This window comes from Carya illinoinensis, chromosome 1, assembly GCF_018687715.1.
Source record: "Carya illinoinensis cultivar Pawnee chromosome 1, C.illinoinensisPawnee_v1, whole genome shotgun sequence".
Classification (NCBI taxonomy): domain Eukaryota; kingdom Viridiplantae; phylum Streptophyta; class Magnoliopsida; order Fagales; family Juglandaceae; genus Carya; species Carya illinoinensis.
The window spans coordinates 28,778,378-28,804,749 of NC_056752.1; the positions used below are offsets into that span (position 1 = coordinate 28,778,378).

Genomic DNA, 26,372 nt, shown 5'->3' on the forward strand with positions numbered 1-26,372 from the left:
GCCTGTGCATGCCATTGAGCGTGCACCAACGAGCATGCATGCATGCCCCAGCACTACTTAGCGAGGTTAGTGGCGTGCCCTCACAAGCACGCCATCCAGCGCATGGCTCCGACCAGTGCCTTGCAGGTAAGGATAGTGGCATGCCTACCAGGCATGCCATCCATCGCACAGCTCCAACCTGTGCCTTGTAGCCCTAGTGCCTAGACCGTCAGTTTGGGCTATGCATGCCCATCGCCCAGGCCACCAACCGGGGCCATGCAGGGCCACCGCTTAAGTCATTTGACTAGGCACCACATCAGCAGCACGACATCACCCTATGCCCACCGTCAGGCCTAGGCTTGGCACCATGCCATGCTCACCATCAGTAGGCCACACATAATACTATGTCGTGCCCACCATTTGACCAACACATGGCACCATGCCATGTCATGCAGCGAGCCACGGACTAGACCAAGACTAGCCTAGCCATGGGTTATGCACCACCATAGCCCACCATGGGCCATGCATGCCACGGCCACCATGGGCCATTTATCTATTTTATTATTTTTTATTTATTTTATTTAATTACTTGTTTAGTTATTATCTTATTTGCTTTATTTAATTATTTTAATTTGCTATGGACCTTTTGGGGGTTTCCAAATTATAAAGTCTATAAATAGGACCCTTAGTCATTTATTAGGAATCTTTGGACATTTTGACAATAATGTGGCCGGCCATAGTGCTTGGAGATTATCATTGGTGCTTTTGCACTTGGGCTTTTTGGGTGAAATTCACCTTGCAATTCATTGAATATGTGTGATTCATTTATCAATTTATGAAGTTTTCTTTATCTTGGTGCTTTGTGTGAATTGGAGTGAGTTGTTCATTGTGTTCTTGAGAGGTGCATGCGTGTTCTTGAGTGTTCTTCATATTATTCATGCGTGATCTTCATATCCTTGAATGTGTTCATCACAATTTTCTAGTTTTAGTCCATTTTCCACACGCCTACCACCTTGTTTCCCATAGATCCCATTTTCAACCAACATTTCCCAAAGCACCCTTCATCCATTTTCCCTAACCCCAGCCGCTCATCATTATCCATCTAGGGAATTCCTATATTTTAGGATCCCTAATTACCTTTCCTTATCCATTTCCCTCATTTTTGGTGACTGGTCTTACTCACAATGTTTAATCCCTACATTCTAGGAGACATCCAAGAATTTCTCAATCACCTTATCCCTCCATCTCATCTTGCCATAACTGAACCCCTCATCCCCAAGATTCCCTCTTACAATCTAGCAAACCTTCTTCCATCCAAACCCTAGCCACATCATGCCCAAACCCTAGGAAAAGATCAAGGTGGCGCCAACCCTAGTGTATTCCCTCTATCCGTGTGCCCATCACTTGCATTGGAGCTCAAGCTTTCCATTCATCCTTTTCACTAGTACCATACATCAAACCAGCCCTAAACACCTAACCTTACCTCACCAAAATTGTCACCATTGCCATTGTTGCACAAGAACCAAGCAAGAGGGCATAGGCAATCGGTCGATCCAAAGAAAACTAAGGCGAGGACAACCTTAGTGTTTGGGAACTTGACTGAGGTACCCAACACTGTAGCCCACTTCACGGTTCTTCTCTTTCACCCATCACGCTTCCCTCAGGCATCCCTTGGACTCCTCTTCTCCCTCTGACTCGAAACGAACAACTTCTCCCTCACCAACAGCTCTTTGCAACACCCCAGCCCCCCATAGACCACATGAAGCAACGACATCTTTTCTCCCTCACCTTGATCGTCAAACTCTTCCCTCACTCATTGCCCCGCAATGCCCCTCAACTCAGCCCTTTCATGTCTCTCACCGCTAAAACCCTAGAAGATCTCTTCTCTGCACCCCCAGCAAAAATTTGTATAAATATTACAATACGTGGACCAGTTTTTTCATCTTCCTCTTAATCCCCCCTCTTTTCACACTTCTTTTTGGTACCCATTTTCTTAATTTGTTCTCTTCTTTGTTATTCTTCACAACTCGAACCATGAAGGAGGCTAATGGTAAGGTTCACTGCAATTATTTTTCTTTTTTATGTTTTCTTTTCTTTTGTTCTGTAGTCAAGTATCTGAGCTGCCTTGAAAGTTTTACAATTTATCTTGGTTGTCAATCTTGCTTATCTATATTGATTTATAGTTTAGAGTTTTTTTTTTCCCCCTTTTTAAGGGAGTTTCCATATGGGTCCATTATCATCACATGCCATGACACTATTTATGTATATATTTTATTACAAGCTATGGTTCTGTAGATTTTGGGAAATTAGCTGTTAGCATTCTAGGTTTGACCTGTTCTGTTTTCTGGGAGCGAACGGATTTGAGCATGCATGGAATTATTTATACTTTTATGTTTGTTTGGTGATTTTCTTTTCTCCACACATGAATTATAAAAATTCATGTCTCTACCTTTTTGCTTGTAGAGAAGGTTTTTCCTTACAAGAAAATAATTTAAGTTGTTGATAGATCAACAACTTCTATATGTTTAGTTCCTTAACAAATAATTAAAATAAATTAAGAAACTTTTGTTGTCCGAGGTTTGAAAGAGAAATAATTTATATATTTAGAAATTTGTATGGTTGTGCAGAGAAAAATAAAATAATGGAAGGAAAAGTGGCAAAAAAAAAAAAAAAAAAAACCTAAGCATTTATTGGTTATCTCTTTGGAAGGAATTCTCTCACATTGACAACAAATCTTACATTTCTATAGCTCAAGAATGCAATAAAAGTGCATCTTGATTGCTACTTAACTACTACCAATATTAGTTTTTCTATATGCAAATCAATTTTTGTTTAAGTTGTGAAAGCAAAAAACTTGGCAAGTGCATTTTAAAGTTCATTTCTTGTATTTGCTTTTCGATTTTCTTTGCTTAATATGACGCAGTGTTCACTACAACAGAAGGGACTTTTCCCGGCGATGAAAAATCGCTGGGAAATCCACATAAATCCCCACCATATTGATATCCCAGCGATTTTATAGTCGCCGCTACATCGCCGGTACTATTCAGCCACTTCCTATATACTGCCGCGATATCTGAAAATCGCTGCCTAATGTGCACTATTTCGCAGCAATTTTTCCATTCCTGGCATATAATATCAAAACGGTATTTTATTTCCTGGTGATTAAAACATCGCTGTGATATGATATGACAGCAATTTCGACATCGCCGGTATATAAATTTTGAAACCGTGAAATTACTTGGCAGCGATAGAAAAGTCGCTGTTAAATGATATCGCAGCAATGTTGTAATCACCGGGAAATTCATTACGATTCACTACTAACATATACCGGCGATGTATAAATCGCTATCAAATGATATAACAGCGACTTTTTGATCACCGCCAAGTAATTTCACAGCTCCGAAATTAATTTACTGGCGATGAAAAAATCACTGTCATATTATATCACAGCGACTCTTGCATCGCCGCCAAATAATTTCATGGTTTTGATATGAATATTCCGGCGATAACAAAATCGTTGTTATATTATTTGACAGCGATTTCTACATCGCCGGTATATTAATTTTCCTTTTTAGATAAATTTTCCTACGATGAGAAAATCGCTGTGATATAATATGACAGCAACTTTTACATCGCCACAACATAATTTACGGTTTTTAAATTAATATTTCGGCGATGACAAAATCGTTGTGATATAATATGACAGCGATTTTGCTATCGCCGGCAAATTTCTTTAAAAAGGGAAATTAATTTCCAGACGATGTAGAAATCGCTGTCATATTATATCACAGCGATTTTCTCATCGCCGGGATATATAATACCATTGTGAAATTATATTCCGGCGATAGAAAAGTCGCCGGTATTATATTTGGAATGCTGGTATTATTTTAATCGATGCCATTACTTTTTGTATGAACTGTTTTTTAACGTATTAACGGCGATTGAAAAATCGCTGGAAAAACCTGTAAATCAAATTGTTGTTAACCCAGTATTCTTACTGGGTCTCGAATTCACTATAAGACCCAATACGAATACTGGGTTACTATATTTGATCCCATTAATCCGAATGTACCTGATAGACATTTTCAGCTAACGATCCATACATACACAAATATATCCATTCTGAACAATTGAATTGCATCGGTCAAGCATCAATTCAACCATGCTTTCCTCCTATATATAATTTCTCACTGGGTGGTGCACTATGTCGAGTCATATCAAGTACAAGCTGAGCTAATTTTTATATAATCTACAAAACATCACCATTACCTACTAATGGTCTATACTCTATTATAATGGTAACCAAGGGCTACCAATTTTGGTTATCTCTATTACTGTGGGACTTTTCATTCACTGGCACCCACAGTTCGACATATCACTTTTGATCAAGAAAGGTGGCGAACATGATGCGCGAAAACTGGTCCTGGTTGCACAGCTCATGATCAGCCCAAGCTTGGCCATATCACTATTGTGAATATCAAACCACCCCTTTTTGTACAACCATTATTAAAGCCATGCAAGTAATTTTACAATGACATGAATATAAAGCACTTTTTTTTTAAATGAAAGACAAACAAAAACCATATTAGCTACGGAAAAAGGATGTTCTGGAATTGAACAGTTGAAGTTGACATTTGGAGATTTTTTCATTATAATTAGGAAGGGGTCCAAATTCAGAATGGGGAATTTTTTACACTTGCCTAAACATTTTTCTAATGGAAAATTTTTTTCTCCCAAATAATCAAGCTTTGCCATACCCAAACATTTGGATGCAATAGGGAAATTTCTCCTACTAAAGGTTTTTTTTTAAATGCATCGGCAGTTTCTTTCACTAACCTAAACAGTTTTCAGATGGAAAATGTCCACCATTATCCTAGGTGGCGTAGTCAATATTGGTTAGATCTCAGATAACAAAAAATCCAGGCTTAACTTATTCAAGCCTTATCAATAGATAAAATGGTCAACAGGTAGAAATAGTAGAGTCTAAACTTTAGGCTAATTCTCATGCTGGCCAATATTGAACATAATGCATTATGGGTACTGCATTTAAAAATTTCCACCTCAACCAATACCCTTTTAATGCAACTTCTAGTTTGGGAGTCATGTGTGTGAATCACGTTAAACTATGTTTGATGACATATGATAATGTCACTTTCTAGGCAAGATAACCCCTTGGTTGTCTCATCTATATTACCACAAAACAATCCAGGCACACAAAATATATTCAAATGAAGTTGCAGTCCGGACAGCAAAGCTTTAAAAAAGGAATAAGATGTTAAAAATAAGTGGTCGAGTAGAGAGGAAAACTTTCACTATACCGGAAGAGTTTATATTTCAAATTTGACTTTTAAATGAGATTTGAGTACCTTTTCCAGTTGCAGAGAACACTGCACCCTACCATCATCATTCTTCTCTTCCCCAACAAATTCATGCATTTGGGATTACAGCACTGGGCCCCTTGATGAGTAAGAAATTTGTTTGGTTAAATATTGGATATTGAGCAAATATCCACTATTGCACTGACGAGAATAGTTGCTTCCATCAACAGTGTATTAATAGTTTTGAAAAAATAAGATGCCTTTCATTAATATTCTAAGTATTCAATTTTCATAAATAAATGTAAAATCTCTAATATTGAATAGATTTTTTCCAAATCACAGAACATGGTATTAATGGTCTGGAAGCCAGCGGTCAAGGCTTTATATTTCATAGCCGGAAACTTAATATGCATGTTATTGGCACTCCGAAATGGACAGATTTCAGACCAACTGCTACTCAGTAGATTAAAAGTACATATGGCAATTTAACTGTGGCCTTTGTTAGCTTGGGTACAGGTTGTGAAAATAACATACCACTAGATGTTGAACTCTCTCTCAATGACCCTTTTCTTTTATTGTCTCCTTAACTCTTCTTTAAGAATGAACATGGCATATAATTATCCTCTTATTAATATACTTTGTTTACTTATAACCTAAGATGTTCTTCCATAACTCTTTCAACCACCTCACACCACATAAAACCCATGACAATATAGATAACCTCATTAACCATGACTTTTCAGGTGAATGGAGTGCAAGAAAATAGCATTTATTACTATTGATAGTGAAAACACCTAATAATTCATGCACAACAAATTAATGATTAAAATAAGGGAGAAAAATCCATATGTCAACTTTTTAGTACCTACTAGACTAGTGGTAGCGGTATATCAATTTATGACTCACCTTAATTTGAGCCATGTGATAACTTGAACAGAGGAATCCAAGATAACCAAAATTCGCCTAGCTGAGCATATGCCTATCTGAAATACAGCAGCTGTGCAACACACCTGTTTGGATACTAAAAAGCATGGAGTAAGATGCAAACTGAGTTTTATGACTTGAAATGCAGGGGAAACACTAAAGCAGATGAGTAACCTGGTCATGGTTTCCAAGCTGCAGCAGCAATGATGTGGGTCTTCATCATCTTACTTGAACCACATCTAAAAAGTGAGGGGGTGGATAAATATATGTCCTCGTTCGGTGAACCTAAAACTACTCAGTATAATTAATAAATTGCACATTAGACACTGAGAGGACCAACCATAGTCTTCTACCAGTAAGTTAGATCACTATTTGAAGTAAAGTTAAGAATATAAATCAAAGAAGCTTATGCAGTATGGATACTAATGGTGTTAAAATTATTTTTTGGGTAATTGACAGAAGGGCTTTTATATCCACTTACCTTAATAGAGTTGCCCACAAGATTTGTAATAATCTGCCTGAACCTCCCTGGATCACCCATTACAATTTCAGGAACTTCATCGGAAACAAACACTGCCAGCTTTTCAACATGATTATCGAAGTTTGAGGATTGTAGCATTCAGTTGGTAACAGAACCCATGTCAAGATGAGTAGAAAAATTCATTTAAAAATTAGATGATCAGAACGAATAGTAATTCATATTCACAACTACAAGCATTAAATGAAATTAACAGTAGCATGTATATTTAAGAAAATTCATCCTTATTTTTCCTACAATATATAATATTTTGGATGCAAAGGAGACATGATTCTCCCTCCAGCAAGAAGAGGCACAAATATCTAAGAAATGGCAAAAAACATCCGGAAACTGTATTACAACTTAATTCAATAAATATATTATGTGAAGTCATATGAAACTAGTACCACCGATGGTGTGACTTCCCACGCACATAATAAAAAAAATTTGCACACCCAACAACACATAAGGCTATTTCTATGCAAGGATCCATATAAACTATCCCCTCCACCCAAACGATACTTTATAAATTTTGATATAAATTTATAAGATGTATGGTAGGAAGATGCACCTTTCAACTCATATTCGGGTTTTGTTATATGAAAAATATTAATCTGATACATAGTTAATACCAGAATATTGTCTTAATCAAAATGTTAATACAGAAATCCTTTCGGATAGGGGATTGATATCTGTAATGACCCTCACACACACTATCATATTAATCTATTTTTAATCTCCGTATATCCACAACCACCTATTAATATAAATGGATAATTGAGTTGAGCTGAATATATTTATTGAGATAGCGAGAGAGAGATTGATAGAGAGAGAGAGAGAGAGAGAGAGAGAGAGAGAGAGAGAGAGAGAGAGAGAGAGAGAGAGAAATAGACCTTCTCCATGTTGTGTCAGTTGCAAAGCTCCTTCAACTGTGTCTCCAAGTTTTGCACCAACTTGTGAACACTAGCATGATGGTCCAATGTCTAACCCAAGAAAATGCCTTGCAATAAAAGACCATTACGTGTTAGAAATGTTAGCCCGCATAATGATGGACCTACCTACTAAATAGTTGTACCTAGAAGAGAAAATATTTTCCACCCATAAGAAACTTACTCTAAGTTTTTATTCTGTACGCATTGTGGTTTCTTACAATCTTCATTAACTCCTACTTGTGATTCCCCAGGACATGATTTGATGCTAACATTAATTGTTATTTTGCTGGGAAATGGTTCAGCAAAGGAGTCTTACATATATGCACAAACGACCCAAAAAGAAATGACCATCAAAATACTATTTCCCCCCGATGTTGACATAGATCCCTTTATATATATAGTAATATCTATATATATATATATAGATATATGTATATTACCCAGTTGTCTTCAAAATCCACTATCAAAAAACCACCCGACACGACAAAATACCACCCAAAACGCCAAAAAACCCCACAACCCCCCTTATGGGTCGGGGGAATCATTACCCTGAGTCTGTCGATATGACTCAGTGAATGTCAGATGATCCTTAAAGAATGCTTGAAGCAATCTGTCAGTCTGAATCTGATGCTCCCTAAGAGCCCGCATCTCTGATCTCACTTCATCCAGCTGACTCTTATACTCTTCAGCATCTTTCTTATGTTGTTCAGCATCTTTCTTGTGTCTTTCAATCTCAGACATGTAGCATTGCATTTTAACTTGGTCACGCTGTCTACTTGACTCGAGGATGACCATCTCCCCGAGTCCTCGTGCATATCCAGGTCGATGGCCCAGGACCTCCCTAAAGACAGTCACTGCTACCTCATCATTACGTTGCTCTGGTTCTAGGCCATCCAACCTACCTTGCATCTCCTTCTGGACATTGACAAAACAACGATTATTAACAATTGTGGCATGTTAGTTGTATGCATTTATTATTATTAGAAACAAGAATAGATAAATGGAACTGTAAGTGTACAACTCACGTAAGTATCTTCTGTAGCATCTGTCACAAACTTGTTCTTCTTCTTCGACCAGCGCGTCTCCTTATAGAAGTCAACCAAATTTCCATTCTCAGTACGCTACATGTGTTCAATAAACGTATATGAACAGTTTGATGAAGCAAGTCAAGTTTATAAAATTTGACATGTGTATTTTACACTCAAGTCTATTGAAAGTAACCAGTACCCAACAGTAAGGTAATAATATCATATCCTCAGATGTAATATAATTTCACGACATAGAGGACAATATTCAATATGTGCTAATGAATGCAGAAGTTGGACAAGTCTATTGAAATGACCATCAATTGGGAGGCATCCTCAAACCTTTTGCTCAAGTATTCGGATGAATGATTTATGTCCTAATGTGTGATTAATTGTCTGCTTCTTTCGGTTCGCCCGGTTTGAGAAGAAATTTTCTACCATGCACACCCAATGTTAGCTATAATAAACAATTGCATTTGTCACAACAATATTTAGTCATATTAAATGGAAGAATTTAATATGGCATTACTTTGAGAAAGAGCATGTATACCTTAAAGGCATCACTGCCCCAACTACCACACAACTTTACCCATACAAGGGGGTCCACCAAGCTTGTCCCATTAGCCAAAGCTTCTTCATGGCTTCCAAATGATTCATAAATCTTGTGCAAGTCATGATGGAAGGAGTTGAAGTGCTTACGAAGTGCCTTTGTCACCGTCAATCGGTGGTTTTCGCGCTCCCAGTCGAACACGAAGTCAGACTACATTATTGTATAAAATTAGTATTTTGGCAACGGTTATAGTGCATAAACGACACCCAACTTGACGAAAGTAGCTAACCCAATAACCTACCCGAACAATGTCAATGAGCTCCTCCTTCATGGCTCGTGGAACATCTGTCCATCGCGCATAACTCATGTCACAATATTGTTTAATAATCCATGATACCCGTGTCGTGAACATAGAAGTGTGCTCACAACACGGTGCAATCTCACCCTCGTTTATCTTTAAAAGCACTTTCCCATGCTTCCTCACCTTGTCAAACTCGATGCATCGAGCGGGCCCACGAATTCATTTTCTCTATTCCTGCGCTACAACAGGCTCCGTGGGGGCGTCCGCTCCTGTATTTCAAAATACAGGACTAGATTAGTGTGTGTAATTATAAAGTATCTTTACACAAACAAGGTGACATACCAATAGGTCAACGCATTCAATATGTATCATGGATTAACACATACCAGTTTGTGGTACACTGGGGTCTTCCATTCGTGCGTGGTCTCTAATAGGTGATTGTGCCCGCACTGGTGAGGGTTCTCGAACAGGCGCTGGCGTGGGAATTGGATTGGTGGATGGTGGTGGGCTTGGGGGCTGTGTGGAGTCATCTGAGGATGATTGATTACACTCCTCAGGACTGTGATATGAGGAGATCTTCGCTCCTCGAGGACGGTTGTGGCGGGCCAAGTACGATACATGCCGCCTCCAACGAAAACTCCGAAGTCTCCCTCCGCCCCTAGTACTAGGTCCCGCTCGGTCACCTGCATGCGTATGAGTTAATAGCATTGTAATAAACGTCAGGTCCATTCCAGAAAATAATCTCAAAGTGGATGCCATGGTTAGAAAAAGAAAAATCAATTATCTACCATTTTCAAGTACTTTTGGGTAGAGTAACCATTACATTATGATCATTAATATAGACAAATAATTAACTTATCAATCTAAATTATATACCTTGGTAATTAACCATGTTGCTCATGCCTCCAGCTTGAAGATGGGATTGCATGATAAATATATCAATATCAGAGAAAGCAAATCCCCTCCCAAATCTGTCTGTGCAGCGACTACAATAAAGCAACGCAGTATTGTTTTACCCTCACCTGAGCAATAATAATATCATAATCAGCAGCCAAACCACAGAACATAGGAAATAAATATATGAAACCATATACGTAATCTTGTGCATATTACTTCAGTCCATTTATTAAAAATTAACATACCGTGTTAGTCTAACTAAATCAAAAAAGGTATGACACTACAATATCATTTTTAACTATATGTGAAATTGTACCAACTTCAAAGAGATAATCTGTTGTACCAACCTTAAGTAGACGAAGTTTTTGGAGTGTTCATTATAAATCTAACACAGACTCTTCATCTGTTGATAGGTCCTCTTCATCTGAATATTCCCCCTCACTATACGCATCTCCGGAACCAGAAGAAATCATGGCATCATTAATAAAGCTTGTTGAATCTATGCATTGACCATCCACATCCATGACTTCTTGTGCATCAATATGGCTAGGTGGTATATCAAGCCTATCCAGTGGAGTTGACACTGGATCTGCATTACTACACTGCACTAGTTCATAGTAATCAGAAAACTCATTTTCTTGATCGGCCTCATTAGTATTTGGCTCGCCATCATTAATATCTTCTAGATTCCTCGACACTGACAGAATGTAATATACATTCCTATTTGTATAGGTTTGCACAACACCCCAATTCCCTTTCGCCCTTAAATCTCTTACGTAGAAACATTGATCAGCCTAACTCGCCAACACGAATGGTTCACCCTTATACCAAGTCCTATTCATGTTGACACTAATCATATGGTCATCCACCCGCACCCCTCGTTTTCGATCACCAACATCAAACCAATCAAATTCAAATAGGTATACCTGACACCACTCCATGTAGAGTAACTCTACGATATTATTAATAACACCGTAAAAGTCTGTATTATTTGTGGCCTCGTCCCCAGTTACCAACACCCCGGAATTTTATGTACGCCGATGAAGTTCATGATGTCTTGTATGAAACCTTTTTCCATTTATTATGCAAGCATCATATGATGTAACCCAACGGTCAGGCCCTCAAGCTAATGCATACAGATCAACGGACACATCAAGTGGATGCTTGGTACGATGTTCCTGGATCTATACCAAAATTGTTGAAAATTCATAACGTATATTGTCATCATTTCAAAACATATTAAGGAAATCCATAATATTTCAATGTAGATAAGGATGGAAAAGAACTTACACGGTGCTTGAACTAAGTTGGAAAGTCAGTTTGATGCATGCGATCGATGCAATTTGGGTGTTGCACCTTACATTTCTCGTAGTGTTCCCTACATTTGGTGCATAGAATCGCCAAGCAAAATATTTGATGTTATGGGCATTGCATATATAATAACTTGTTAAGTTTGAATGGAAGTAGATTTTAAAGTAAACTCCTTGATGCTTACTGTATATATGGTCCAATCTCCTGACAATTGTTGAGCACATACCAAATGGCTGCTTTAAAGAGTTTATCTTCTAATTGCACATTAGAAGCTGAACCCAAGGGACGAACTTTCTGATTAAAAATTATGAATCCATCTATAGTCTCCTCTTCGTCAGCATAAACGTTGCGGTCCGCTCGATTGAACTTCATCTCAACATCTTTTAGGTATATAGAGCAAAAAGTCAGGCATTCAGTGTGAATGTAGGCCTCGGCTATTGAACCTTCTGGTCGGGCTTTATTCTTAACATACCATTTGAATTTTCCAAGGTATCTCTCAAATTGGTACATCCATCTATATTGTACTGGACCCCCAAGTATGGCCTCACGAGGCAAATGGACAGCTAGGTGGACCATGACATTGAAAAATTAGGGAGGGAATATCATCTTCAGTTTGCATAGAATGGTGATGATATCAGTTTGGAGTTAAGATAGGCGATTCACATCCAGTGTTCGAGCGCACAACTCTTTGAAGAACGTGCTAAGTTCAGTCAAAGCCAAGGCAATGTCACTTCTTAGAAACCCCCCAGCAATAATTGGGAGTAGTCTTTGAAGGAAAACATGATAATCGTGGCTTTTTAACCCGGCGATTTTGTAATCACGTAGAGAAACACAATTCGAGATATTAGAAGAGAACCCATCTGGAAATTTGATATCGGACAGCCACTCACAAAATTTATGCCTTTCATCTCCGTGTAATGCTTACAGTGCATGTGGCATTGTTACATGATCACCCCCACGCCTCAAATGTAATTCTTTTCTATAACCCAATATCTCCAAGTCACGCCTTGAATTTATATTATCTTTAGTTTTTCCTGGAGTGTTCATTAAAGTGAATAAGATGTTTTCGGTAATCTTCTTCTCAATATGCATAATATCTAAATTATGCCGAAGTTGGAGTGTTGACCAATAAGGTAACTGGAAGAATATGCTACACTTTGTCCAATTAAGCTCTTTAGTAGTACATTTTCTCTTCCTACGAGATTTGCCAAACTGAACATCCTCAATCATCTGTAATTGAGTCAGAATATCATATCCTCCTATATCTCTTGGCGACATGCGATGATCTTCTTTACTGTTAAACAATCCTTTCCTCCTTCTCCATATGTGATCTAGCGGTAAGAAGCGTCGGTGTCCCATATAACAATGTTTTCGACCATTTTTCAACCAATTGTAGTCACCCTCGGCATTGCAAGACAGACAAGCTAATATTCCCTTTGTTGACTAGCCAGAAATATTCTCGTAGGCAGGGAAGTCATTGATTGTCCACAACAATGCAGCATGCAACATAAACGTCTCCTTAGATAAGGCATCATATGTCGATACCCCATATTCCCACAATTCAAGCAGTTCATCAAGCAACGGCTGCAGGTACACATCGATCTCATTCCCTGGTGACTTTGGGCCAGGAATAATCAAAGAAGTCATAAAAGTATTGATCTTTCATGCATGACCACGGCGGCAAGTTATACGGGACAAGGATCACTGGCCAAATGCTATGGGGCTTAGCCAAGTTGTTGAAGGGAGTGAATCCGTCACAAGCTAGACCGAGCCTAACATTGTGTGGATCCGCAGCAAACCAACTATGATGTTCATCAAATTTCTTCCAACACTCATAGTCAACCGGATGTCTCATACTAGTATCTTCTATCGCCCGTTGCTCTTTATGCCATCTCATATCACCTGCTATCTTTGCAGACATAAAGAGATGCTACAATCTCAGTTTCAATGGAAAATGGAGCAACACTTTTTGAGGTATAACGCGTGAGCTGTGTGCATTTGGCATCCACCTCGAAGCCTTACATACAGGGCATTCATTAAGAGCGGCATTTTCCTTCTAGAATAAGATGCAATCATTGGGGCACGCATGGATTTTGTGATACTTGAAACCCAACCCGCGCTCCAAGGACCTTGATTCCTCATATGATTGTGGCAAGAGCACATCAGGAAAAGATGACCGCAACAGATCAAGGAGCATGTCGAATGACTTAATTGACCATCCACCGATTGATTTGATGTGTAATAACTTGACAATGAATGACAACTTTGTAAATTTTGTACACCCGTCGAAAAGAGGACGTCGAGCATCCTCCAGTAGTTTGTCAAAAGCAGTTGCTGGTGAATCTTCAGGTATTGGTGGCCTATTTGGCGCAGCAGTGTTTTCTTGGGGCACATCAACAAAGGTGTCTGCCCGTACGTCATTCAACAAATGCTACATGTCATCGATATAATCATCTTCTGGTATAAACTCATCACCAACATCATCGTCACTGACGTCCAATGTTGTCTCCTCCTCCCCATGAAATATCCACTGGGTGTAGTTTGGATTTATCCCTTTAATAAACAAATAAGATTCAACCTCAAATATAGGAAGCCACAGATTGTTAAGACATGTACGACATCGACACCGAATGCGATCCCGTAAACTTGCATGGTTTCGTGCTTGTGTGAGGAATATTTTAACGCCTTCGGCATATGCAGGTGATAAAAGTCTAACGAGCTCGTTCATCCAACTTCTCTCCATCTAAAAAAATAATAAATGTGGGAAAGAGAGTTAGATAAACAGAGACCATCAACGTAGGTAGTTGACGAGTTGACATTTGGAATTTGATCATAAAATGCTCCATAATATATATGGTCGATGGAATGAATGGTTGGACAAAATGTAGGATGACAATTCTTAATTTAATGTGACAAGAGTTCATGGTCTCAACATGCCAGTATACAGCTATAAACTGTATAATTCATCCTTATAGGACTTGCAAGTGTATGCTTTTTGAGTTCAGTATATACAAGAAAGAAAGGCATGTTACAAAATTATTTCGGGTTTGAGTCCACTATTTTGTGTCATTAACTAATGATCTCAAGCTTATAGTCATGTACGGTTCAAGGATAATTGGTTGTGTAACCAAAACACTCACAGATGAAGGTTTTCAAAAATGATGGACAGTTAACTATCTAAATGGGTCTTTGATTAGGACATTATGTGAGTGTTTATGGGGGAAATCCCGGTATTGTATCTTATATCATCTGCATTAAGGTGATCGTTTTCTTGGGAATTTTCTTTTCCAACTTGTGTCTTTTCTATGCAAGGATTATCTAGTATCTTGAAGAAACACCTAATATTGGAAAAGAAGATCAAGGCATAAAGTTTATGCAGTTGGTATTAATACATCGATATTGGGTGATCCCTGTGGTCAATAAAGTTGGGTATAAGTTTGTAATTTCGGTTGTAACAAAAATTACTTTGGGTTATAAATTCACAACCTATGTGCATAGGCTGTTAGAATTCCAAGTTTTCTGAGTTTTTGGGCAAAAAACAAGAATCATTTGTACACTGGCAGTCAAAATACCGTGAGAATATATGTACTTTGGATTATCTCCATGTCAATGGACAAAAATAATGAAGCCAATGAAAAGTTTATATTAATCATCTGACGCAACTACATGTCCACCACCCTCACTCTCATTAAACACCTATTAATATATATGTATGTGTGCGGGTGTCTATATATTTAATATGTATATATATTGTCATACATATAGTTGGGAACTCACTATAAACTATCAAAAGTAATGAGTAGTCATGTGAAACTATCAAAGTGAAAGAAAAGCTAGAACAATTAGCGACTACATTGAAATAGAGTTGTTGTATCTAGAGAAAGCATACAACAAAAGATTAGACAATGTATCCATCTTTCAAAAAATTTCTAAACTTTCAGCAGGGTGGAATTTATTGGACAAAACCATAAAACATCCATCTAAGTTACAGATTTATTGAAAGAAATAAAAAAATGTAGAGATTTGCAGCATAGTATGCATTTGTTACCTTCAATACGCAACAAAGTAAGGGACTCACCCTTGGCTGTTCAAGTCTACCCAATTCCAGCATACACACTGCACACGAAAATATTCACAATTTTCAGTATAAACAGAGCAAGCAGAATATAACACGCACAAAATAGCACGCCAATAAATTCATTTAGTAAATTATATGAGTTATGAGTTTAATCACAATTCAAACTAGATAAACCAACTAGGGGATATCAACTACAAAGCACTTTCCTTAACTCTACTTCAGTATGGGGAAAATCTTAAACAGTACACAACCTCAACCCATTTAACTTCTCTCCATACAATCAGCAGTAGGGCAAAACTTTATAACTCGTTTATCATTTCAAGCATGGTAAAAGAATCCATGAACATGAGTAATAGCATGTTAGCTATCTAGTAATGGAATTCGGTGTTATACAATTCATGCATTATGAGGTACGTGGTTTAAGAATGAAATAATGATTGGAATTTGCATAGAAATGGAAGGGAACAAGTTTGTGTCATTGTAATCTGGAATTACCTCACACAAACCACAGATGTGTGAAGTTTTTTGGTAACTTGTTGGATACTAGCCTAATGAGGAGCTAAAGCTTAGAGGATGGCTGGTTATTGTCCCTTGAACAAATTTGTTTTCATACTATTATCACAACTCGAGGTTGAGCAAAAAAGGGATGAAATGGACTGGGTGAAACCTAAAAACAGAGTGGAATTGCTTGGTGCTTCCTTTCCAAAAGGAGATCTCAGCAAACCAGAAAATACAAGGGGGTCCATTACAAAAGACCAAGTCCAACAGCAAGTCAATAAAACAGGGAAAGGGAACAAAGTACAACAGAAAATACAGGACTGAAAAAAGGTGCCAGCTACAAAATATCACAGAACAAATGAAGGCATGCAAGGGACAAATGAAGATAGAGTACATAAAAAGTCTGTTAATTTTTATCTAACTACAAGTATTCAGTCCATTTAAGTGTCATTTCTTCCATAACTTTCTTTCAATTGTACCTTAGTCTCGGTGGTTCAATCACATTGATGCACTCTTGAGGATCTCTGGTGTTTCAGGAGAAGGATGTGGTGTCACTGTTGAGGGATCTACTCCCATCACAGGGGTGGCAATTGCAACCCCTCCATTGCAAAAGACCCTAAGGCCTCAGCTGCAGAAGATGATGATGATGAAGATTTCAAATTTTTGGCGAGGAGACTTAAGAGGAGAATAAGGCTGCTGAAGAACGTTCGACTGCCATCAAGGCATCCGGAAAAAAGAAAGAGTCTGGCAAGTCCTCCGTTCTTTTGGATGTGAAGCCATGGGATGATGAAACTGACATGAAAAAACTTGAAGAAGCAGTGAGAAGTGTTCAGATGGAAGGGCTGTTTTGCAAAGCATCTAAACTGGTCCTAGTTGGGTATGGTATCAAGAAATTGCAGATAATGCTTAACATTGTGGATGACTTGGTATCTGTTGATACTGTCATTGAGGAACGTTTATTATGATGGCATGTAATTTATGTTACTGCACTCTGGTGATTGTTCTGGCTATCATTTCTGTTTGCTACCAGGATTTTTTTTTTCTTGGAAACTATCCTATTATTTGACATGAAATAAGTTATAGTGTAGATGCTTTTATTGGAGCAAAAACTAATTCCTAATGGTCTTTGTGAAGGTGACGCCAGAGAATGTTTGCAAACTTAACCTTCCCCCAGAATGTGTCAACAAAACTCCATCTGGTGAAACATTTGTTAAATCCAATTTACAAAAGGTGAGTTTTTTAAAACTCTATTATATATATAAACATTATGGTAGACATGAGTGAATCATATGAATTTAATTAGTTTGTATACAAGTTTATGTCCATTATAATGATATAATGAGAATGCACAATGATAATATCTCAGGGAATACTTCCTAAAATTCTTGAAGAACTGATTACAGCTCGATGGAGAGCGAAGGCAGATTTGAAGGTAATAACTTGTTTACTTGTGTTTTAGCTGCCATTATATAAACATTAGCATGCATTGCGATCAAGCTTCTTTTATTGGTGTTTTGTGCATGTAAATGATGTCCTCTCCACTTTTATTGTAGGAAGCAAAAGATCCAATTGAGAAGGCTGTGCTAGATGGTCGACAGCTGGCCTTGAAGGTGAACTTTGCATTTTTTATTTATTGAAGTTCTGTGGTAGTTTCGTGTGCTCACCATTCAGGAATAGTCAGTTACCATGCATTTTAAGTTCTCTGATGTCTTCTTTTTGTTTTCAGATAAGTGCAAATTCTGTATATGGATTCACTGGAGCTACTGTCGATCAGTTACCTTGCTTAGAGATATCTTCAAGTGTTACAAGCTATGGTACAGGTCAAATCTGGTTAATCTCTGCATGAGTCGAAATGCTAATAATTTCGAGTTCTAATTGTTTGCATGGTTTGGCTGCTGTGTCAAAGAGACAAATGATTGACCACACCAAAAAACTTGTTTTCACATAAATTTACAATGCTTGGGGGCTATGAACACAACGTTGAGGTATTTTGTGTAGACTTTTCTTTGCTAATGGTGAATAATACTCCAATCAAGGGCTATGCATGGTATGTCTGTCGTTGAGGTAGCCTGGATTCCAGGTGTCTTATATGTGTGTTAATTCACTTTTTTCTGGGGATGATAATTCACAAAAATTTTATACCTTTCTAGGAGATGTTCTAAGATTACACGAATAACTAATTCTCGTTATTTTATGGAGAATTAGTATGAGATAGTAAAGAAATATTGAAGTAGAATGGTTCTAGTGGCATTATGGTTTGGGATTGATGAAAACGATTGTCTTTTTTGTTTAGAGGTACTATTCTATGGAGAATTAGTATGAGGATGTGGAACCCATATCAACTTGAAGAAATTTTTGGTCTTATCATCGCTTTATTGCTGCTTTCTATTCACTCTTGAGTGATTTTAGGGTGCCTTGTCCTGTTTCTGACTTCATATGCACAATGAACTGCAACTGCTGCACATTGTATTTGCCTTCATTTTGGGAATTGAAGTTTTGCATTAGGAATGAATGATGCACGTCATTGTTCTCTCTATACATATATGGATGGAATTAGTAGTATGATTTTGTTAATGCCCATGGCCTTTCCATTAATTTTTATTCTTGTTTTCTTTAATACCTTAGTCTCTTCAAACATGGATTGAATTAGTAATTGTATGGTATCAGGTTATATATGGGGACACAGATTCAGTTATGGTACAATTTGGGGTTGACACTGTGGAGGCTACCCTGAAGTTGGGGAGAGAAGCTGTTGAATATATTAGTGGGACTTTCATTAAAGTAAAGAATTTATAATGATTCCAATATTCTTGACTCTTCTTTTATCTCACATAGCAGCTTTTCAATTGACGTCACACCAAGTCTTTGGCATCAGTTCAGAATATGATTCCAACAAGATATAAGAAAGAGTCTGCCATGCTCAAACATTTATCACATCGCCTTTATCTCTATGTGGAATCGAAGATTTTCAATATAGTATTTAAAATAATCTCAACAAATCCTTATCAAGCTAGACAACTTAGTTGTTTGTGCAGGATCAATTAATTTGGCCCAATGCTATGACTCTTATGACATTGATGAGAATAGTGCTCTAGCTGATTAATATTTACTTATCAATGCAAATATGTGGATATAGTGAATGGTGAATATGTTCATTCACCTGGATGCAACTTCCATGTTGTTAATTTAGTTTATTGGACTGCTTTGGAAAGGGAAATTTTCAAAGCAAAGCAATTAATGCATTTATCCCATATATTTTAGTTACAAACTTCCAGAACTTGACTAAAACAAGGGTTACATGGAATATTAGAAAATGCTTTGACTTCTCTGGGATGGACATAATGTAAAGCAAACAATTTATTGTGGTACACATGGAGTAAAAAAACTTATGTGGTTCCAATTTTCTTGTATGCTTATTCTTATAATGGATTCTCTATTTTTGTTTACTTTGGTGTTTCGGTTCGTGAAGCCTATCAAACAAAATTGTTGAAAAGGTTTATTATCCATATCTCTTGATTAGCAAGAAGAGATATGCCGGTTTGCTATGGACAAATCCAGACAAGTTTGACAAAATGGACACTAAAGGTAATGTAAGAGTTCCTCAAGTTTGTGATTCTCTATGTTTTTTTAATGTCAATTTTCAATACCTTTTGTTACAGGTATTGAAACTATTCGAAGAGACAATTGTTTGTTAGTCAAAAACCTGGTAAATGAGTGCCTACACAAGATTCTTATTGACCAGGACATTCCTGGGGCAATCCAGTATGTGAAGAATATCATTGCAGATCTTCTTATGAACCGCATGGATTTGTCACTTTTGGTTATCACTAAGGTGGGAAAAATAAGAAGATCCATGAACTAGAGTAAACGTTTAGTAGAAAAGAAGTGATTCATGTATTTGGGGTATTCATGTACTTGGGTGTTGGTGTACTAGGGAAGTTCATGTATTAGAATAAATGCTAGGTACTGAATTTACAAGCCTATAAATACCTATGTATGCATTGGCACAAAGTAAGCCACTTGAGAAGCAATCCACGGAGAAAAAATGTCCAAAACAGTCTCTCCTCTCTTCCAAACAGAATAGAATATCTGTTTCACTCCTCCAACAGATACATGCTCTCAAATCTTAATAGTTTGATGAAAACAATTACATTTTGATCGTTTCATTGCTCTGTTGGTTAAGAAAAATAAGTTTGTGTATACATACCGCAGCGCATTGGACATGTTAAATTACGAAATTAAAACTAAAAATGTAATTAATAAGCTATAAGTATGGATACTAATTTCCAGATCGAGCACATGGCAAGAAATCAATGTAAAAGATGCATGTATCCTTGCAATATAAAGAACTCATTGGATAAAGTTATGGTAAATTTTATTTTGGGCTAAGACCTATAGAAAATCCATGTGGAGTGTGAGCGGCACATTCTTGAGATTAAGCTTTAAAATTATTCATATTCAAGCAAGCATACGCATCAAGAAAATCAGAACGAAGACAATATTATGATCAGAACCATGCATTTTTCACAACCTGTCCTCCTAAATCTATTAACTTGGACAAGCACTTATTGATTGATTCTGTATCTTGAATACGCTCTTTTGATCTATATGCTGCAACTCTATCTAGGAGGAAATTAGTTGGGGACTGATATATACTAACAGCAGATGTAGTTGCTTACAAGAGCATACAACTGTGTACAGAGTGCTTGCAACCACGCTAGTATGTATATATGTATATATGTATATATATAGGCATATAAAATATTATGCCATTAAGATGCATGCATGGATTGCAATTGATCTTGAGCTAATTCAACAGTACACTAAAAGAATGCTGTCTTAATTAAGTCTCAACTCTAGGATATGGTTGAGTTAATTAAGTCACTAAAATTAATTTTAAAAAAAAAACAAAAACAAAAACCTTCACCAAACTGAAAATTATATGTAAACAACTCAAGTACGAATATGTCAATTAAACTTTTACATTTTGCACAGACAAAACTCAAACATACAATAGAATTGGTTTTCCCGGCGATGCAAAATCGCTGGGAAATCCACCAAAATCCCTGCCATAGTGGGTTTTGATAAATATTACCATATTTATCAAAACCTAATAAATATTACTTATATTTATCAAAACTTAATAAATATAAGTAAGCTTAAAAGAGAAATAGGTCATAAAGATTAGCATGATGATATTTGAAAATAACAACTACTTTCAAGCAACCAAGCAGATAAAAATAATTATTAACAAGTGGGATTAATTTTTGCAACTATAATGTCATTCTTGGTAGGACAACCATTATTAAAGACTGTATGGACAATGTTACCAACAGCAGGTTTCCACTTTACCCAAAATTCTTTCCCTAATTCTAGCCCTAAGCCTAACCTCAATTGCACAAATTCTATGAATGGGACATTGACAGCACGAAATATATCTATTATCGACTACCAACTACCAAGATTCAAAATCAACCAATAAATCACAATATGCACAGCATCTTTGATCAGAAGATTAAAAAAAAAAAGCAAAACAAAACCATAAGAACAAAAAACCAAAACTGAGATTTGTGCATGTTAATATGCAATCCAAGTAACCCCGAACATGGCGCAATGTTCATGCATGTATGGAGAAAAAATTGAGTTCCAAACAGAGTTTGTGAGTAGAAAAATACCTTGGACACGCTGAGCAGCACCCAAGCAAGTGGATTTTCGCCAACCGAGGGCTTAGAATTGACTGGAAAGCCTCGCACACAGGATGTTTGGGAGAGCGAGTTTAGGGGAATTTCTGGTAGCTCTAATGCACAACAGAGGGCATTTTTGGCAGCAATCGTCGTGTGTACATATGCATTCAACAGAACGTTTGGTTAATTTTTGGTAGCCGAAGTATATGGGTTTGCCGAACGATGGAGGCAACACGTGGGTTTTGGAAGGAAACGGTTTCGTAACCTTCGAAGACCAAGAAAATGTCGTGGAGGCCAGATATGGAGCTTCGGGACGTATTCGGAAATGGGGATTACTGGAACTAAACCGTATGGATTGGTCGAAAGGGATTTCAGTTGCAGGTGATTGGAAATCGATGAAAAACACACGGAGAGCAGAGAAGGTACTGTGAATAAGTCGCGGGGAGGGAAATAAAATGCAATTAAGTTTGGCGCCTGAGTTTAGATCGGACATATAGCAGCGAAATTTTTCGCCGCTAAAAGAAAAAAATTTGTTGGGATATTTTAAGTGACTTTCTCGCCAGCAAATATAGTTTTTATTTCGAGAAAGTTTAAATATTTCGTAGTTTAATCTTACTCAAAAGGCTTTTATATTTTTATATGATGATCCCAAGTCTCTCATTTTCATGTTAGAATGTTATTTTGAAAATATTTAGTAATAGTTTTAAGGATATGATTTTTCTATGTAAGAGGATTTCGGTTAGGCCTAAGATTTGAAGTTTTTGGGTTAGATCCATATTTTATTGAGTTTTAGCCAAGTGATTTTAAGTTTAATGGTTGGATATTCTTTAGAACACATTTGTAAACCATGTGATGTCTTAGTTTGAAGATCTCATCTTTTTAACCCATGGATCAAGAGATTTATCAAAGCTAGTTGAGAAAAAAAAAAAAAAAAGTTTCTGTTTTTGGACTAAGTGTAAAACCAAAAACTCCAAATGTTATTTTGTGATTTTGGTGACTTTAGTTTGATGATTTAAAGCATAGTTGATCTTAGGATGATGCTATGAATATGTTAGAAGTAAGATTTGATTTTTTAGAATTTTTGGAGATGTTTTGATTTAGGGTCAAAACTTGTGATTCAAGTGTTTGGATTTTGTTACAAAAAATTTTAGTGTTGATTATTAGTTTTTTCTAAATGTATGTTTTAAGTATGGTTTTAAATTTAGGATAGGAAGATCTTTGTTTCAAAATTTTGGTTTAAACATGAGTTTTAAAGTTGGAAGGAATTGCAACAAAAATAAGAGAAATGGCCTATGGATGTTTTGGCCATAGTGTGTTTTCCTTAGTTGTGATTTGTTTTAAATTTTTCTGAGTTAATATTTGAGTTTAGGACAAAATTTCCATGAGGAATGTAAATTTTGAAAATTTTTGGAGTTAGGATGTGAAATCCTTAAGTTAGGGGTAAAATAGTCATTTTTCCACATGTAGATGGTAAAATGATAATTTTACTCTAAGTTGTCTCTTTTACACATTTCTAATTGTTAGTAATTAAATTTAAAACTTTTAGAATACCCTCTTACAGTTCCTCGTGTTTCACGCTTTATTCTCGTAGAACGCAACGATTGTGGTAAGTTAGCTTCTAATTTACTATCAGTTTACTATGTATGCATGATGGGTAAACGAACTATAATTTATGTATGTATATTATCATATATGACATGTGATGACACGTCATGACATGTTTATCTGTTACACAATGATTTATGCTGTCACGTATTGCTATATATTACAAGTATGTCATATTATGTTATGCCATCTATTACATATATGCCATGTCACGTAATATTTACAATCACATGTATGTCATGTCATGTAATATTCATTGTTACATGTTATGTCATGTTATGAAATATTGTCTGTTACATGTTATGTTATACTACAAAATATTTCTATCTATAGTAAGTCATGTCTCTCAAGTTACATTCAAGTTATGTATGTGACGTCAAAACTTCTGTTCTTTCGTATTCTAGTCACATTTCATCTCGAATGCAGTTGTGTATTTTGAGAACAGTTAAGTTTCAGTTATCAGTTAATTTGCACTACGGTCAAGGATAATACGCGCTGCAAAATGTACTACAGTACTAAGGTGAAGGAGTATAATCTATAGTACTACAAATGGTTAAATCAGTTAAGTTATGTTATGGTTAAGGATAATACGCGCTGCCTAATATTACGGTCAAAGCTATGCGCTGCCAAGTACTACGATGAAGGAATATAACCTACCGTTATGTTAAGTTATGTTACGGTCAAAGATAATATGCATTACCTGGTACTGCAGTCAAGGCTATGCGCTGCCGAGTACTAAGGTGAAGAAGTATAATCTACCGTTATGTTAAGTTATGTTACAGTCAAGGATAATACGCGCTGCCTAGTATTGTGGTCAAGGTTATGCGCTGCCAAGTACTATGGTGAATGAGTATAATCTGTCATACTACAGAAGGATGATACGCGCTACCTGGTGCTGCAGTCAAGGCTATGCACTGTCGAGTACTATAGTGAAGGAGTATAATTTGTCGTTATGTTATGTTATGACCACGTTCATGTTATGTTATGTCCATATTCACGTTAAGTTTCAAGTTCATATTCATATTATGTTATGTTCACGTTTATGTTATGTTCAAGCTCACCTTCATGTTATGTTATGTTCATGTTTACGTTAAGTTTCAAGTTCATGTTCACGTTTATGTTATGTTCAAGCTCACGTTCATGTTATGTTATGTTCATGTTCATGTTATATTTCAAGTTCACATTCATGTCATGTTATATTCATGTTCATATTATGCCTCAAGTTCGCGTTTATGTCATGTTATGCCCACATTTATGTTAAGTTCAAGTTCACGTTTATGTTATGTATGTTCACGTTCATGCTATGTTTCAAGTCCATGTTATATTTCAAATTCACGTTCTTGTTATGTTGCTAGGCCATGTTATGTTTTAAGTTTAAGTTCATATCATGTTAAGTCAAGTTTGATTCACGTTTCTGTTTAGGGTATGTCAATTATGACATGCTATATGTCAAGTTATGTTATGCTTAATTACGACTTTAATTATTCATTCATGTTTTTACTGTCATGCATGCATCATTAACCTATGTGGGAGTTTTTGTTAACTTACTAAGATTTGTAATCAAATCTTACATTGGTAGTTCCAACTACCATTCCTTCCGAATGGTAGGCGATGGGTCAGGATCAAAGCAGGGAGCAGACACTGGTAAACTAGAGGAGGTTAACTAGACTCTACAAACACGACGCGAAACTTACAATTTCTATAGTTAGTTTTTGGACAATATTTTGGCCTCGTTAATCGAGTTATTTGAGAAATTTCCTCAATAGTATATTTTGGTAATGTAAATATGGAGTCTGGTCTCCTATGTTTTTGAGATTATAGTATTCTGAGACTCGTACTGAAATCGTGAATGTTTATTTTGTTAAGTATGCTTGGTTTATACTTTAATTATTTGGGATATTATAGGTTTAGTGCATAGTATTCAAAAAAAAATTATCTGCTGCGAATATTGCATAATGCTATATGTATGTTAGGAACATTGCATCTTATATGTCATGAACGGGAGCAGGTAACATTGTATTGCATGTCCCAACGCTTCAAATATCCTTTCGGTCCCAAACAAAAATATGGGGGTGTCACAACAACTTTAGCATTTCTACTTTTAACTTGTATAACATGAGGCATACGAATGGAAAAATGCCCAAAATCTAACATGAGCACAACTGTTAATATTTCTACTTTTAACTTGTCTAATGTGAGGTACACAACAAAAAAATACCCAAAATCAGCTACCTTGTCCAAAATCAACAACCAACCACAAATCTAACAAACATAAAAAGATAGATAATGAGTCACGTTAAAATGGAGAGATATTGGAAAATGAAATGCTTCTTTTGGTCAGTTCTTATGCTTTTCGGCAGCCCCAGATGGCGACAGAAGTAGAAGAGGAACAACGAGAATGGGGGCGGGAAGAATGCAGGTAGAGGGGTGAAGCCCGAAAGGAAAATGCAAATGGGGGGGGGGGGGGGAGCAAAATTTGAATGAAAAACTAAATTGGAGGGGAGCTCAAAGCCTTAAACACACAAGTTTCAGTTTTTTTTTTTTAAAAGAAATTACACGTAAGCTGGTGAGATCTAGAAGAGTAACAGTAGGAGGTTAGGTAGCACGACTCAGAAACTTGTGTGGTCTTGGACAGCTAGCGTTGGTCTTGGTCTTGAGCCGCCCCTGCTTTGGTCTTGGTCAGCTAGCGTTGAAACTTGTGTGGCTGTAAATCATCGACACTGACAGATGTACGGACGCTGGAATTGAGGAAA

General features: G+C 36.8%; 1 long non-coding RNA gene and 1 pseudogene across 1 annotated transcript; one reads left to right on the forward strand and one right to left on the reverse strand.

Moving 5' to 3' along the window:
- Positions 1-6,202: 6,202 nt before the first annotated feature.
- On the reverse strand, positions 6,203-6,767 carry LOC122303937. The gene is made up of 3 exons (XR_006240860.1): positions 6,703-6,767; positions 6,396-6,512; positions 6,203-6,307 (listed from the first exon to the last, which is right to left on the reverse strand). It is a non-coding gene; the product is annotated as an uncharacterized LOC122303937 (long non-coding RNA).
- A 7,182-nt stretch (positions 6,768-13,949) lies between these two features.
- Positions 13,950-17,295, forward strand: LOC122281156 (annotated as a pseudogene).
- The last annotated feature ends 9,077 nt before the right edge of the window (positions 17,296-26,372 follow it).